General features: G+C 40.6%; 1 non-coding gene across 1 annotated transcript; it reads right to left on the reverse strand.

The window, feature by feature from the left end:
* Positions 1-2,110: 2,110 nt before the first annotated feature.
* On the reverse strand, positions 2,111-2,245 carry LOC145521804 (small nucleolar RNA SNORA70). Its single transcript, XR_014065708.1, has one exon. It is a non-coding gene; the product is annotated as a small nucleolar RNA SNORA70 (small nucleolar RNA).
* Positions 2,246-5,666: the final 3,421 nt, after the last annotated feature.

Here is a 5,666-nt window from a genome sequence, read left to right on the forward strand (position 1 = left end):
ACAATATATTCAGTGTTTAAATAATCACAGGTATTTGAAAACTTTTCAATAAGATGAGTAGAAAGAAAGACATGAAGCTATTTTAAGAATCAATTCCTGAACGTTTGAAATAGAAATTCTGGAGAGAGAAGAAATTCCATCAGGGTCCTGATATCATCTGTTTGCTTAGATCATCACTTGTTTGCCTTAAATCGTTATTTCTTAAACCTGAGAGCCATGAATATCTGAAACTACATCTGCAGACTCCAGTATGACAAATCTATTTTAAGTCGTATCATGAAATTACCAAAAAATTGGAGAAGAGTTTATCCTGATGACCTAGCAAGAGTCAGTGCAATTTTCTGTATTGTCATGGATGAGTTACTGATTAATTACTTAGTGTCTTTTTTGTTGGTGTGGAGGAAGGGACAAAAAGAGTCAAAGATTACTTCTCCTTTTGCTTTTGTAGATGCTCAGCCAGCTCTTTGTGTTCTGAGTGTGTCAGGTCCACTGATACTAACCAAGGGTGTACTGAGTGGGGAGTGAAAGGAAGCATCTGCTTTGCCAGAGTAAGACAAGGATGTGGGTTTACCTTGGAAAGAGGTTGGATTTATCAAGACTAGAAGGACTGGAGGGTGGGGGGTTTCTGTGGTGATCAGTGCACTGGCCTGTTGGAGTTGACTGTGTGGGTGCCTGGGGACTGGGCACTCACACTGCTCCCTTGGTTGGATAGCAAAGGTCCCAGTGGTGAAACTTTCCTCAGTGGGTGTAGACACTGCTCACTGACTCACTGATCTTCATCTGGATGATGTAGACTTGGACAATAAGCATCTCAGCAGTGACATAATGGAATGAACATCAGATCTTCCTCACTTTTACAAAATTATATAAATGTTAGGGGTTTTGTACAATGTTAAAGGAGGGGTAGGGTCCCCAAACTGACCAATACTGGATTTCCTCCCAACACGTGCTGTTAACATCTAGGGACATTAGTACATGGACAACAAATTCACACCATAACATGGCACATTACCTGCTGAGGGGAACAGAGTCTAATCTAACAGATTATTGTAGAAAAAGCTTTTTACTGAAAGCTTAAAAAGAAAAACCTATCCATAATTATTTCTAAGCCCATACTATGTGGCTAGTATGATATATTAGGCACTTAAAATTCAAAATTTAATAATAATAATCATAACAGAACATTGTGTTTTACAAAATATTTTCACAGTGATCATATCTATCATCTTCACAACAATTCTATAAGGTGTCATTGCTCCTCATCTATAGGTAGAAAGCTGAAGCTCAAAAAGTTACTGAAGCTACTTTGCATAGTTTTAAAGTAAATAAGCTCATGAGTTAAGTTCTATCAACTATATGCCTTCAGACCCAATACTATTAAAATCCTTGCTTTACAAATAAGAAAGCTGAGGCTCCAAAGGGTGAAATAACATTTCAGAGGCCCCATAAACCCTTGAATGGGGCAGAATCAGAATCTATGACTCTAAACTTCACCACTTTAATAAATTCTAGACACAGAGGTGAAGGGAAAAGCTATTCTAGGGGAAAGAACAGCTTGTGTGAAGGACTGAAGTGAGGAATGTATTTGGCTTCCTCCATCAACTTTTTATTCTGAAAATGTTTTAACTTGGAGACAATTTAAACAGTTTAATGAACATTCGTCTCTTAGATTCCCACTTTTTTTTTTTGATAGGAAAGTAGGATTTATTGGTGGGCATGACTAAGGAGAGAACAGAGCCAAGGTTTTCATGAGTGCAGGGCCTCCCATTTGTCCAGAGGGTCACAATTAGGGATATATTTGACCCCACAGCCCTCTGGGATGAGCTGCTTTTCTGCCACCATGTTTTCAAATTCATCCACATTTAATTTAGTAAATCCCCACTTCTTGGAGATATGGACCTTCTGGCATCCAGGGAACTTGAACTTGGCCCTGTGGAAGGCCTGGCCTCAACCACAGGCTCCTTCTTCTGCAGCTTGGTGAAGATGGACATTATGACTTTGCCAATGTGACCCTGGCCACTGTGTCCTGGGGCTTTCCAAAGGTACCACACATACCTGTCTGGAGCCAAGACTGGGGACAGCATGCCAGTCAGGACTGTCCACTGGAAAGAGTTGTCTCCAAGGTCCCTTAGGGCAAACTGTGCAGGCAACAGGCTGTGTACAGTACCAAGAAGGCTGCTCTTTGCAGTCATTGCACACTGGGGACCCATGGGGAAAACAGCACAGTATGCTTTATTGGATGCAAATAGATTCTCACTTTTAACATTTTGCCACATTTCAAAATAAGTTGCAGATATAATGACATTTCATCTTTGAATATTTCTGACACCACACTTACGGCAGAAAGCAAAGAACTAAAGAGTCTCTTGATGAAAATGAAAGAAGAGAGTGAAAAAGGTGGCTTAAAACTCAGCATTCAGAAAACTAAGATCATGGCATCTGGTCCCATCAATCACTTTATGGCAAATAGATGGGGAAACAGTGGAAACACTGACAGACTTCATTTTGGGGGGCTTCAAAAATCTCTGCAGATGGTGACTGCAGCCATGAAATTAAAAGACACTTACTCCTTGGAAGAAAAGTTATGACCAACCTAGACAGCATATTAAAAAGCAGAGACATTACTTTGGCAACAAAGGTCCAGGTAGTCAAAGCTGTGGTTTTTCCAGTATTCACGTATGGATGTGAGAGTTGGACTATAAAAAAAGGTGACTGCCAAAGAATCGATGCTTTTGAACTGTGGTGTTGGAGAAGACTCTTGAGAGTCCCTTGGACTGCAAGGAGATCAAACCAGTCCATTCTAAAGGAAATCAGTCCTGAATATTCATTGGAAGGACTGATGTTGAAGCTGAAACTCCAATACTTTGGCCACCTAGTGTGAAGAACTGACTCATTTGAAAAGACCCGATGCTGGGAAAGATTGAAGGCGGGAGGAGAAGCGGGTATCAGAGGATGAGATGGTTAAAAAGCATCACTGACTCAATGGACTTGAATTTGAACAAATTCTGAAAGATAATGGAGGACAGAGGGGCATGGTGTGCTGCAGTCCATAGGGTTGCAAAGAGTTGGACATGACTTAGGAACTGAACAACAAAACAACAAATGAAGCAACTGCTCAATGAATAGTTAGCATACATGAAAAAAATATTTCAGCATAAGCAGGATGGTTAGACACTTCCCAGAGAATCTGATCTCCTGGGTTCTTACAAAGACTTGGAATGAATACCTCATGTTCCTGCAATTTAACCATTTGTCTTCAAATAAAGAAATAACAAACCTAATATTTCCTTTCTAATTGCTATAGATATGTGACGAGAAATCAGAATTTTTTTCAGAATTTTCTGAGGACCTGATAAAATAGTACTAAGAAAGGTAGCATTCTCCTCATATTTTTCTGAATTAGGTAAGAGAAATATAGTTTTGTGGGTTTTTTTCTTTCATTTTTGGAGGTTTTAGTGAAACTCAGTCCTGGCCATGAGGGCCAATGAGCTGACAGCAGAGAGAGGTAGAGAGAGGTATTGAAATGACCCAGGATTTCAGAGTTCTCACAATCACAAGTTTTCTGGGTCGTTGTAAACTCTGATAATTCTGATTATGATATGATTCTGGTTATACGACCATAGATTTTGCTAATGTTATACTTGAAACATCTATTTCTGCTTTATTGACTATGCCAAAGCCTTTGACTGTGTGGATCACAATAAACTGTGGAAAATTCTGAAACAGATGAGAATACCAGACCATCTGACCTGTCCCTTGAGAAACCTGTATGTAGGTCAGGAAGCAACAGTTAGAACTCGACATGGAACAACAGATTGGTTCCAAATAGGAAAAGGAGTACGTCAAGGCTGTATATTATCACCCTGCTTATTTAACTTATATGCAGAGTACATCATGAGAAACGCTGGGCTGGAAGAAACACAAGCTGGAATCAAGATTGCTGGGAGAAATATCAATAACCTCAGATATGCGGATGACACCACCCTTATGGCAGAAAGTGAAGAAGAACTAAAGAGTCTCTTGATGAAGGTGAAAGAGGAGAGTGAAAAAGTTGGCTTAAAGCTCAATGTTCAGAAAACTAAGATCGTGGCATCTGGTCCCATCACTTCATGGGAAATAGATGGAGAAACAGTGGAAACAGTGTCAGACTTTATTTTTTTGGGCTCCAGAATCACTGCTGATGGTGACTGCAGCTATGAAATTAAAAGACGCTTACTCCTTGGAAGGAAGGTTATGGCTAACCTAGATAGCATATTTAAAAGCAGAGACATTACTTTGCCAACAAAAGTCCGTCTAGTCAAGGCTATGGTTTTTCCACTGGTCATGTATGGATGTGAGAGTTGGATGGTGAAGAAAGCTGAGTGCCAAAGAATTGATGCTTTTGAACTGTGGTGTTGGAGAAGACTCTTGAGAGTCCCTTGGACTGCAAGGAGATCCAACAATCCATCCTAAAAGAGATCAATCCTGGGTGTTCATTGGAAGGATTGGTGTTGAAGCGGAAACTCCAATACTTTGGCCACCTCATGAGAAGGGTTGACTCATTGGAAAAGACCCTAATGCTGGGTAGGATTGGGGGCAGGAGGAGAAGGGGACGACAGAGGATGAGATGGTTGGATGGCATCACCGACTCGATGGACATGGGTTTGGTAGACTCCGGGAGTTGGTGATGGACAGAGAGGCATGGCGTGCTGCAATTCATGGGGTCGCAGAAAGTCGGACACGACTGAGCGACTGAACTGAACTGATACTTGAATGAGATCTACAGTCTTCTTTATGTTTGTTTGAGAACCATCTGCTTCATTGCTTTGGAGTAAATTAGTTGAAAACTTTTCAGAGAAACTTGAAAATTTCAAGTTTCACGTGAACTTTAGATAGGTAACTTTTTGCTTCAGTGCTTCAGATTGTGGTCATCAGTGTCTATTTCACTTTTTCTGAACTTTGGTGGTGAATCCCCTGACCTTTTCTCCCTCAGTTCTTCTGTCTTTTGGATAAATCTTTATTCTTATAATAAACCCTTTATTTCTGGAATTTTAAAATTGCTCTAGTTTCATAACCAAATCCCGACTGAATAAGTCCAGTTCCCTGGGTATATGTGTTGGTAGTTGTTTAGTTTGGAAAGAATGTAAATACCAAGAAGAAAAATGAAAGTATTGTAAGAATGAGGTAGGTAATAATGTACTGGAGATGACAGGAAGGGTTGTGGTCAAAAGTACTGTTGAATGAGCTATCCTTAAGCAGGAGGAGGAAGGGATATATTCTTAAGACTAGAAACAAGAATGATGTTGTATTAGTTTGGTTCCTCTGAGAAGAAGACACCAGAATGGAACTAAATATGCAAGTTATTTGCTGGGGAAAATGCCAGTGAGGGAAAATGAAGAGGAAGCTGGAGGAGGCTTTAGTTCAGGGGAGAACTCTAGTTCAGGTATGACCTCTGTGAAGGAAAGATGGAAGAAAAAAATGTTGAGTAGGAAGTGCAGGTGCCATTTTGGAATTCTTTATCTGACCTGTTACCACCTATGGGCACATTCCACAGAAAGGCCCCCACACACTGCACCTTAGCTGGATCTTACAGCTGCTTAACAGCCACAGGTACACTGAGGCAGCTACCACTGGGTCTTACAACCATCTGGAGGCCATCCCCACCCATCAGCTTCCTACAGTAGCTA

Source organism: Giraffa tippelskirchi, chromosome 1 (genome assembly GCF_054371585.1).
Source record: "Giraffa tippelskirchi isolate mGirTip1 chromosome 1, T2T-mGirTip1v1.2.pri, whole genome shotgun sequence".
Lineage (NCBI taxonomy): Eukaryota > Metazoa > Chordata > Mammalia > Artiodactyla > Giraffidae > Giraffa > Giraffa tippelskirchi.